General features: G+C 38.1%; 1 long non-coding RNA gene across 1 annotated transcript; it reads right to left on the reverse strand.

Moving 5' to 3' along the window:
- Positions 1–411: 411 nt before the first annotated feature.
- LOC106031954 (uncharacterized) lies at positions 412–9335 on the reverse strand. The gene is made up of 3 exons (XR_001204547.3): positions 8940–9335; positions 8382–8521; positions 412–1540 (listed from the first exon to the last, which is right to left on the reverse strand). It is a non-coding gene; the product is annotated as an uncharacterized lncRNA (long non-coding RNA).
- Positions 9336–12219: the final 2884 nt, after the last annotated feature.

Here is a 12219-nt window from a genome sequence, read left to right on the forward strand (position 1 = left end):
ACTCAAACTTTTTTTTCACTGAATCCAGCAGACACTTCACCAGTGCAGTGAAGTGTTGTACTTTGACTTTCAGTGAGAACAGAGAAGCAAGACATTTGATTGCTTCTTTTGCCAACTTGGTCACAGGGCCTCAGGCAGGCTACAGAGGTCCTTGGAGGCAGCAAAAGTGTCAGCTGCATCCCACTTGTTCTGTGTGACTCAGTTCTTGAAGCATGATTGCATCTTAGGTGGCCAAACAGGAGAGGCAGGAGAGCAAAAATCAGCAAAGGGAAGGAAAACCAAGATGCTTTGACAACTTAATTGTGCACTGGTTTAATGGTGCAGACACAAGGCTGCATTTGCACATTAAAATATGGGGCCCTAAACCACCATGGCCATGGCGTAAGCTCTGGAGTGGCATTCTCTGCTATTCCCTGACATATACAGAGCCCAAGCTCCAGATGTTATAAATAGTCTTTCATACCATGTAAATATGCATCGGTAACTTAATGACACACAGGGCATAATCGCTTTTATTTATATATTCTTTTTATTATTTAGGACGTGTCCTTTGAAGATTCTCACTTCTTGCTGATCCCTCAAGTATCAAGAAAATGGGTATGCAACCCATCCTTTCTGAGTCTGCTTGTCTTGATGGCAGCCTAAGGATATCTGAGCACTTTCTAGCATCCTTAAAGTCTTTTAAGAGACTGTTACAGTCTCCCAGTTTGTGAAGTTTAGAAAATGTATTATATTCTTTCTTTTATTTAAAGTGAAAATCTCATGCTCCTGTCATAGCTCTCTTAATGCTTTCAGAAACAGTTTTCCATTTGCTTGAAGCTATACTAGCATTAGCTCTAGCATCAATAGGTTGCAGGGATATTTGTGGAGAGCTGATTGCGATACTCTTAAGTCCCTCCCCCCCCAACCCCATCTGCCATCTGCGAGGGAAATGGTTTAGCTTATTGCATACTTCCTAAGTGGCCAGATACGATATGGCCACAATCTCAAATAAATGTTTTAAGAATGGGAATGGACAGGACAGTCTCAGATTCACTACCAATCAGGTCCTGATGGCTTTAGCAGTGCTGATTGCCCAGGAGGAAGGAATGTCTCTCTTCTTCCAAGCCAATTCACATGCAGTGAAACAAGCCAGGGCTGATTGCTTGGACACTTGAAAAGCTGCCCTGATGCTGGTGGTGTCCTGTCCATTTCTGGGGAGAATAATCCAGAGATTTTAGTGTTAAACATTTAGGGAGAAATATGAAGGTAAGGGAAGAGTCAGTGGCATTTTGTGCATAATGGATAGAGACTGGTTACTATGGGATGGTGTCATGGGAACCTGTTAACAGTATGATTGATCTGCCTAAGGGAACTGGGCTTGGTTACTAATTCAGAGATATAGTAGAACTAATGATAATTGCTGATGCAGTTTGATTTTTTAAAGTATTGTTTTTCCTGGTGATTTATGGTTGCACCTCCTATCCAAAATTAACAGCCACCTTAGCAGGAAGTTTTAACCAAATTGTCGATTCTGCATCGAGTTTCTTAACTCCGAGCACTGAAAAGATCAAAAGAAGAGACAGAATTCTGAGTGAAACAGACATCAAAGAACAACTAGGAATTTCACTGAAATCATAATATTTCCAGTGTTCAAGGTGTTTAGCCCAAGGTCTATTGTTTCTAAACACTGCAAACCCAGCTGCAGAGTTCCAGACTGGGATTTGGCCTGCCCCACATCTCCTGGATGTGGATCTATACAATTTTGCATTTGACCAGTCTGAAACACAAAGGAAAAGTAATAGAAAAGCTTCTGCCAGGAAAAAATAATGCATGTGCTGAAAGGAAATAAAAAGCTTTTTTGTCATATCACTTATGAACTAAAATTTTCCATATCTTAATTTAATTTTTGTTTTACCCAAAAGCTTCTGGTTTCACTTTGTACATATTATCATCCTGTTTAGGTAAGTTGCTGTAAGTTGCAATAAGAAAGAAACTTCCATTAATGCTTATATAACAAAAAAAACATTCAACTTTCCTTCTAGCAAAATGTTTCAGAAGCAATTCTGATTATTTAAAAGAAAAATAAAAATCTTATTTTTACAATTTCCAGAACATTTTTTCATGTTTTATAAAACAACTTCTCTATGTAAAAAGCTCAGTTGTACACATCTACATGTTGTGCATGTGCACATAAAGTCAACATAAAAATCAAATGTTCCCATTTCATCAAAATAAAGCCTTTTCAAGTTTTCATGGAGAAAGTTTGATTTTACATGACATTTTCACTTAAATTCTCTGTTCTGTCTAGATCATAATAATATTTTGAAGTCTTCTCTTCTGTTATGATAGCCATTCTTCACTTTCCACTAGCAACTTTCCAACCAGCAATACAGCTGTATTTGGTAGGGGAACCCATTATCTTCAAAACAGGACTTTCTCCTGGCTCATTGAGGTGCTTATTGCTGATAAAGCTAACAGAGTCAAAGTATCTGCACCGTCCTTTCTTGTTGTAAACAAGAGTATTCCAACTCACCTCTTAAGAATCCCATATTTCTGGAGATGTGACAGCATTTAATTACCTTTCTTACTGGCATCATGACCATCCCCCCCCCCCCCCCCCCCCCCCCCCAAAAAAAAAAGCATCAACAAGCATTTGAATGAATTATTTCAGAAAACAATGATTGCCAGCACAGTTTAAAGGCCTTCAATGCAACACCTACATTTAAATATAGGAGGGGAAACAATGTCTGAGCTAATAATCCCAGACAGCTTCTCTGTGTGACAAATGAATCAGCAATGGGTTCTTATAGGTGCATCAGCAAAGGACAGCATGGACAAGACTGACAGTCAGGAACTGTCCTGCTGGCTCATTGATTTCCAAATTTCTATTAGCCAAGTAAGAAAACAGTGAGAAGGTTCAGAGAAAACAAAAACATAATGCTAACACAGAATCAGTTAGCAAGCTACACCTAAAAGGCATCCATGAAAGAAAGCCAAAGTAGCCAACCTAATGAGAGAAAGAAATAATGAGGAACAAGTATTTCCAGAATGAATTTTGATTAATAGGATAAAGACAGTTCATAAATTAACAAAAATCTGAGGCAAGAGAGAACTATATTTTGCTCTAATGTTAGAAGTACCCAGCAAATTTGAGAATCAAGAGATATCTACGTGCTTTGTTCCTACTGAAATCAATGGACTTGTCTCTTAAAAAAAAGAAAGATATCAAATTCTCTCTGTAGATCTAAGCCTTGCGCTTTCACACAGTATATGCTGTGTAAAAGAAGGTTGAATCCATATGACTTTAGGAATTTAACTGAACAGATTAATCAAAGCTCCCATTAAGCCGTGGGGATAGGGGCAACTCCAGCTGCCAGGGAGCTTGGCAAACACCTCAGGCTCCTTTGCTGAACCTATTTCTGGATGTGTCTCTCAGTCTATGAAGGAAATACTTGCATTTTCATCAGATGACCAAAGCTGGGGTGTTTGAATTCACCTCCTTTTTTTTTTTTTTTTTTTTTTTGTCTTGTTTATGAAGACGTGGAGGACATACCTGACCACTGCCATAGGACTGCAGGAACCCTGCAGATTTGTCTCTCCTTCACTGAATATCTACTTATTCAGAGAATGAGAAACTTTGCAGTACAAGTGGTCAGGAATAACCAACGGTGTATGATATGCAGCACAGTGGCATAGAGGGAAGTAAAACCTGATTCTGCTACAAAGCTGGTGAAAAAAATCACTAGAGTTTCTACTGAGCTGTTTTCCTTTCAAAAATGCTCATCATGTCCTGGAACCAAGAGAAACCTGTGCAGACAAACACTCTCAAAACCTATGCAGATTCATTAATAGCTTTAATCAACAATTTCTTACTTTATTTTCTTCTGTAAATCACCTGCCCAGCTATAGATATGAACTCTAAGCCCCACTAATGTAGTATACAGAGCATTGCATTTACCATGGATCAGTTACCTGTTTGTAGTCCATTTTACTACAAAATCAATCCCTAGGCTTTGTATTTGCATTCAGTAGTGAGTTTTGTTTACTATCTATCAACACACAAGGGATATCAGCAGCATTACAAACTGATAACCATTAATCTGCTGGGGAAGTACGACAATTGATATTTTGATTCCAGTAATTCATAAATTCTATTATGTACATCCCTGAGCAGAGAAGCAGAAATTTCATTTGAATCGAATACCAGAGAAAAATGGATACATACGGAAAATAGGGTTGTCCCCATATCAAGAGCCTATTCTTTGGAGGCCACTGAGTGATATAAATATCCTGTTAACTTCTTAGACAGACAGTGAACCTCTTGGTTCTAAGTTACTGTTTAGGTACTTATAAAACATTCTCTTTTTGTAATACTAAATATAGTAACTGTTTAAACAGTCATTGCATTAAGATGAAATGAATGTTTTCATTATTTTTACTTTAAATTGACTGATACTAAAAATAATTTGGAGATGGCAAATTGCATGCATCTTATACCTATCAAAGGAAGAATCAATAAACATGAAACTCCTGAAAACAAGAACAACAGTAGACAATCAGACTCTCAGGAAACTCACTGGTCTAGCTGGGAACCCCTTGTTTGGCCAGTTGAGGGGAAGGGCATCTCCCAGAAATAAAAGATTAAGCAGGTTACTTTAGCACACATTTTGTTGTTGTTGTTGTTTTAATGTTAGGAGCAATCCTGACAGGCTCAGACAACAGACACCTCAGTGCATTGCACTGATTCTCAAAAATGAAGTCCTCTGCAAACATTTCCTTTGTTCTGGCTATAAAACCACTTTGCATGATAAACCACCACACAGTGATATTTTCCTGTCACTGGAAATTGAAGCCCTCCATTTCTCTTCCCATTTAGCCACTGACTCGACTAGAAACATTTCAGTGGCCTGCATTTTCCAACGGTCCATACTAATTTTTAAGGACTTTTCCTGGGGTTGTCTACCTTCAGTTGTCTGAAAGCGTGTTTTCATATGCTGAGATGTTTTAAGGTGTACACAAAATATCATCCAAAAAATGGGTGTAATTAAGCATTGAAACTCATTGCTGAAACACTCTTTCCATTCCCCTCAAATTTTCACTTTTGCCAAGGATGATCAGAGTACAAAACTGTATTTGTACCTCAAAATGATGCTGTGAATTCACTAAGATTCATGAAGGAGACTAAAGTCTCCAGATGAAGATGTCCTGGCACATTGTGCTTGTTGATGGCCATTCATATCAGAAGGATCATGCTCAGAAACTCACTTCCTCACACACCTTATCATACATCCTGCACCTGGAGACACTCATTTGGACGGTATGCACAACACACACTACATATACCTAAATTACTGAACTAATACAGGTCCTCTTACAATTCCCTCTCTCTTCAGGCCAGCTCTCCATGACTTAGATAGAGGTGAGCCAAAATTAATTAAAAAAAAAAAAATTTATTAGACCTTCTCCTGTATCCTCAGTGGTTCAGGTGAAGAGTTGAAAAAAAAAAAAAAAGCATTAATAGCTCAGAACAGTACATTTTCCCTGTTGGTACTAATGGCGGTAATAACAACAACAACAAAATAATTTAAATTTATCATTAAAAACATTGGTTAAGGCTTAATGCAACAATTATTCCTCTGAATTTGCTTTGATTGCAGGGTGCAGGTTTGTTCAGCTCAGCCTCAGCCTTTCATCTGTTAAAGGTCACTGACTGACCATAATGACTGGAGCAGGGAAATGAATTAGTCTGCTGGAAAGCACTATTGATAGCAGTGTTTGTGGGTATTGCAGCAGTGCCTGGGAGCACCGATCAAAGCAAATATTACACCAAAGGCGTGGAGATGGGGTATTGGGGGAGAGGGTGTGGAAGACGGAATAAGGAGAATACACGTAAGACTTAGCAAAAGCTGCACTGTACCTGCTTGCTTTTTCTTAAAATTGGCCCGTCCTCAGATCCCAGAAGCTCTCAGACTATATATCCTAGAAAAAGTGATCTCAAGAGACCATGCTGAGAGAAATTTCTATTCCAAGTGATTTTAGAAGGACCAGGAAAGGGAAAAGGCTTCCTTTGGAAATTGCCAAACCTTGAATTTTTATCCACAGGAAAACTGGTTACTGGTTTTATAGCTCATAACTCCTGACAGTACGAGCCCTTGAGTGTGAGATGAGAGGGAAATGGAAAACAAGACCAAGCTGAACCGCACAAGGGGGTTTGGGATGGATTTCTCTGCCTTGCAAAAGGACCCCAAAATTGTTTAGTGAATGCAACATGCATGTGCTTATTACAAATATTTTTATTATGGCCATTTCATCTTGCCTTTGAATACTTTACTTTGCTTATGCACTGAGAAAATTAATTTTACGCAAGATAATTATGAATTGATACAAATTACTCCTCATAAATATGAATGATGTTCTGTTTTCTGAACTGTCTATACCGAGACACACAAATGTATTCAATAAGCCTGTTTTGTTGTGGTGTTTGTGTGTGTGTGTCTGTTTTGTTTGTTTTTAATTAGTAAGTCTGGTATTTTGTACCTATTTCACGTTCTTGGTGAAATAGGTACAGCACATGAGGTTCTGACAGTGGTTTTCCCAGTGGAAAAGCCTTAGGTTGTGTTTTTGACAGTGACAAGAAGGGATCTTCATCTGGTGAATTTGCCCAAGCATACCTATGCAATATCTAAAAGGGAACATCTACCAAAATTTTTGCAAACTTTCCTTACAAGTAAATTTTTCATGAAAAAGGAGGTACTATGTCTTGTTTTCATCCAGACTGATGCTCTGGGAACTTGGCAGTGATCTGATGGAGTCTTCAAGAATTGTTCACAAAGTTGTGGTTTTGTTTCCTCCTTTTTCCATATTTGTCTAAAATGGGACGAAGATCATCTTCAGACTAAATGTCGTGAAATGACCGCCTTGTGAACTTTGCAGGACTTTAAAGATCGTCAGCTCCACTGAAGTACCACAAGAATTGCAAAGGGCCAGGCATTCATAGAAATTCACATTCTGATCATTACTTATACAGTATTATTTATATTAGGGGCTCTTAATTTTTTTTTTTTTTTTTATAAAGTAGACCCATTTGTGTTTTTAGAGTTCTTCAATGCCCTGTGCTTTGCACTTGCAGGCTCTTCTGCTACCGCAGCGCTAATTCACAGGTGAATTGCACAAAGATACTAGCTCGGGGACTCAAACTGGTGGGAAATAGGATTTTAACAGAGCTATGCCATGTCTTTGCTATTTTCCAAGCTGTAGCCTGCTAGCATCATGGATTATTTTTGCTCTGCTAGAGACAAGTGGATCTTCTAGACCCCAGAGCTCACTAACCCTCTATAGATTGTTAGCAGAGACTGCTCAAAGAGGCAAAGACATACTTGAAGAGTCAGGATGGACGTTATATGAGAAAAATAAATGTAAGCATATTGGAGTTTTCATCTCATTCACCAAATTAAAAGAAAGTGCCAGAAAACTACAGTAAACAATGTATTTTGTTTTCCAGACCTTTTTCTAATGGACAGCACTAGCCAAGTCAGCCCACATTGACTCCCTGCAATTTCTATCAAAGACAAATATTTATTTTGAAGCAGCACAGTACCTTGGAATATTTCTGCTACAGTAGAGATTATCTCTTCTATAACTGAAATATTTCTTAAATTGCAAGGATTTTAATTTTAAAGGATTAAACCTACAAAAAACAAAACAAAGGGAAAAGTGGTTTATCAGATGGATGGATCTGAAGAAAAGTATCAAACTGCTAAAAGCTGTCTTATCTAACTTGGAAATAAACTTGGAGATTTGCTGAGAGCAACAAAACATTGCAGGAAAACAAATAGAAAACCAAGACGATTTTTGTTAGTTACAAAAACCCAGATCAGTTCCAAACACACCTTAAACTATAAGGGATCTTCTCACAGACTTTCACATCTTTACATTTTTTTCAGTTTTCCATGTCGGATTAAAGAAATCTACCTTTGATACTAATGGATCATTTTCTTTTCATTCGCACACTTTTGAAACAGATGGTCTGTAAACCTTTTGTTCCTAAGCACGAGCTTGAAAATTTGAAACAACCGGTGACAGAACCAAATAGAATAATTGAACTTAGCCTGCTTCTGCCTTTCCCTCTCTCCTCCATCCCAGCTGACTTCTAACATGGCTCCAAAAGCACATATCAGCTATGCCTTTCAGCCTACAACTTCCTTCTGCAGAATTATTTTCTTTCTCTTTGTCTCTCCAGAATTTATGTTTGACATCTTTCAGTCATAGCCATATATTATACTTTTTAAGGAATACGTATTTAGGAAGAGTGCACAGTTTTATGGGGAATTCACTATTTAAAGAGAAAGCACACACAATCACCTCTATATACTTGAAAAATGACATTTCTGTACTTTTACCTGAAAGTGAGCAACATGCTTCCTCTTGGATATAATGCTCTGATGAATCATGGGAATGATGGTTCAACGCAATAGATCTCTGCTCTGTTTTGCAGGCCAGATTCTAAAGCCAGACACCTTTTAGAAATCCTTCTTTTCATCTGAACAGAGATAAAGATATATAAAAAAATATTTACAATGAAAATAAAGGAAGTTAAAGAATTGAAGTGCCTTAATAAAAATAAATAAATAAACACCCTCTAGCATGAGGTTTTACTTAAAAAGAAAAAAAAAGTAACAAAAAAATGTATGGATCAGTAGCTAATCCTTCTCAGCAGCTTCTATTCAATGTCTTAATTATGGCATAAGGTTGCATTATACTTAGACATACCACACGACCCCAATTCTCCTCCACACAAAATCTGCCACATTGCATTATCTTTTTTCCTGTCACATTGTAAAAGGCCTTGGCCTCCATTTGTGAAATCATCCTCAAGCTGAACATTAGCTGATCAAGCATCTGAGAGAATTTGTTATTTCTTACTATAATGGCACAGTTCACCAAGCCACGCTACTCACAATTGCCTGGGTTAGACCCCCAGCGGTAAGCAGAGCAGATGAGGTTGGAGGGAGTTTTCCTACAGCCTCATAAGGCAGGATCTGCTACGCTGCAACAGGACCACTACAGATGATTTCAATGTGTATCAAATTTGACCCATGGAAATAAAGAACAAATTATAGTTGTTGCAAGCAGGCGTGCACAGACTTCTGAACCTCTGCTTACCTCTAAAATCATCAGCTTTGAAATCAGACACTTTGCAAAGACAGCTGATACTTAAATCCTTGTCATTTGTTTATTCTGTGAATAGCTGGAGGTATCAATCAAAATATGCTTAGGTCTGTTACTTCATTTACCAGATTAAACTCCTCTGATCGTATCTGTGTGCTTTCAGAGAAGCTGCAATGTTCACTTTTAAACAGAACAAAGATAAAGACTAAGTTCTGGCATGGCTGTTTGCAGTCATACAATAACCCCCCCCAAAAAGATAAAATAATAATATGATAGAAAGTAAGATACAATGTCATATATATATATACATTTTTTAATGCCTTTTGCCATATAAAGTCAGGAATTATATTTATGTAACAGATCTTCCTGAGTCCAAGCACAGAGACAGTTTAAGCAGATCTCTGAAAATGGTCTAAAAACCACAAAGCATATTTTCAAACATACAAGAAGACTAAGAAAAAAATGAAAATAAAGCATTGGCAGTAAAATAAATAAATAAATAAGTAAACTTGTTAAAATTAACATCTTTGTATGGTGGTCTTGAAATGGAAGGCACACCAAGCTTCAACAAGTTTCACATAAAAACAAACTTTCTTTTTTAAACTGTCTTCTGTTACACACACTTTTGGTGTATAAGAATTAAAGAAACACCTTGTGAAAGCCTGCATTTCCATAAATTTTCAGTACCACTGAAGTTGTTAGAGAAAGGAAGGTACAAAGCTGTTCTTATTCCTCATATGGAAAGAGAAGCAGATAATTTGATAATATATAAATTTGATCTAAATCCAATAGTCTCCAGACTATACCATCCTCTTTTCAAAACAGACCACAATATTTTATTTGCACCACTGTTAATCAACCTAATACCTATATACTCCACAGTAATTATTTATTTGCTTTTACAAATTGCACATTCCCTCCTTACACAATCAACATCTCTTTAGAGATGATCCCTCTTGCAACCCTGCAGCAACAAGAGCGTTGGAGAAGGAAAGAATCACAGAGTGAAGTTGGGGACTACAGTAATTTCTTGCCGGCCTTAGGTATTCAAACTTCATCACGTCTCCAGAAGCTCATTATAACAGAAATTGGATTTGATTGGTCAAGTGGGTAGCCAGACAAAGTCAATATGCATGAGGGAAAACGAAGAGTTTTTAAAACTGATCATCAAGCAGCCCCAGCGATCAGACATATAAACCAGGGACTTAACTGCGTAAGACTCACAGAAGAGATTGATGCTGTTGAAGAAGAGATGCAATTATCTAAATTAATGAAATCAGAAAGCCACACCTGCTCCACACGACCAACTCACTCCTCTGGCTCTGGCCCCAGCTTGGAAAGGTGGATTTCTCAATTGATGAGTTTAATGTGGGATATGCATGGTAAGTTATGTGCATCTAACAAGCTCCTTCAAAATGCTGTAAGAAGCACAGTATGGGGGAGAGTTCATGGCAATTAATTACTTCCCTACTTTAGAAGAAAAGTCACACAACCCTGAAGGGAGTACTTGCATTTCAACATAAGTCTTTACTGCAGGGATGGAAGTTTTACAAGTCTAAGTTGGTTAACATACTGGGATGATCAGAGCCACCTCTGCCTTTGAAAGCACAGTACGTCCCTGCAAAATGTTATGGTTGGTTGGAATCTTCATTCTGCTATCTGGTAAATGTCCTGAGAAACATCCAAAACCAAACAAATAATGGATGTAACAGGCACTCTGACTGAGGGCTATCCCCAGCTATATGCAGGTACTAAGGCTAACAGAAACCTTAGCATAGCTGCCTCCCATTCAGCTCCAGGAAGCCAGATTGGCTGACCCACCTGTGTTCAGACTACATGGGACAGGAGTGTCTCAGACTCCCTGTTGTTTCAGGTGTTGACTGTCCCTGTACCACCTATATTGTATCAGTTTAGTACATACTATAAATTTACTATCTCTTTCACAGAATCAGCATGCTGGGGAAGAATTCTTTGCTTCTCATTCAATTGTCAGACTAAGTTTGTCAATGGACTGTTCATATACTTTTTTCCTACCATCATTGTCCTTCAGTTTATATAGTTCTTCTTCTTCCTCCCTTGCGCTTAATCCTCTCTGATGCATTTATTTAGAGTAATCCTATCTCCTCTCAGCCTTCAATTTGCAGCTAAGCCAGCTAAGCTCTTTTCATCTTCTCCCGAAAGCATGCACTCCATTCTTTGGGAGTCTCTCTTTGCCCTTCTCCCTATTTCATCTGATCTTCTTGAACTTAAGTGACAGAGTTTAATATATATATATATAGCCTTGAACAACAGTGGCTTACATTATATGCGCTGGTAACCTCTCCCCAGTACACCGCTAGCGTTGCATGTCTTTCTTTCATGTCAGCTGCACAGCAGTGGGTTCAAGTTTCTTCAGCAACTTCCTCCCTTAAGAACCAAGCTCTTTCTCCTCTGTTTCCAAAGGATGTATTCTCTGATTACAGTAATGACTCCTGCATTAGCCTTTAACAAATGACTTAGCATTATTGAGATTAAACTGCTGGTAGGCCCCATTCTCATCTGAAATGTAGAGGGAATCTTGACTCATTTCATTAGCTAAAACCAAGTGACCTCGGATTTCCAGCCATGTAGCAGATTCATCTTTAAACAGCGCCCTGGATGAGCTATCTACAGCTACTCTGTAGGCCATTAAAAAGTAGTGTTTATAACATATTGTGTTGTGCATAATGTTCTGCAAAGAGAGGGTGCTTTTGCCATGACATATGGTGTACAATGTAAATGAACTCTGGTGTAACAAATTAAAAAGCTTTTACAGCAACCTCTAAATACTATTTATGGCTCCAGAGTGCTACCTAGGCTGGCCACCAGTCAAATAATTACAGTCTCTACACCAAGTGCCAGAGTGCATTTTGTTGACTAACTGCACCTACAGTGAGCTATGCAATCTATTTCCATGAGATAAACTATCCACACACCACCATCCATTTTGACAGCAAAATTGCAAAAGCACAATACGTTACCAGGTGCCATTCAAAGAATGGAGGGAGTAATGAAGTGGCCATTTTAAAAGCTCTCTGATCATCTTTCCTT

Source organism: Anser cygnoides, chromosome 7 (assembly GCF_040182565.1).
Source record: "Anser cygnoides isolate HZ-2024a breed goose chromosome 7, Taihu_goose_T2T_genome, whole genome shotgun sequence".
Classification (NCBI taxonomy): Eukaryota; Metazoa; Chordata; class Aves; order Anseriformes; family Anatidae; genus Anser; species Anser cygnoides.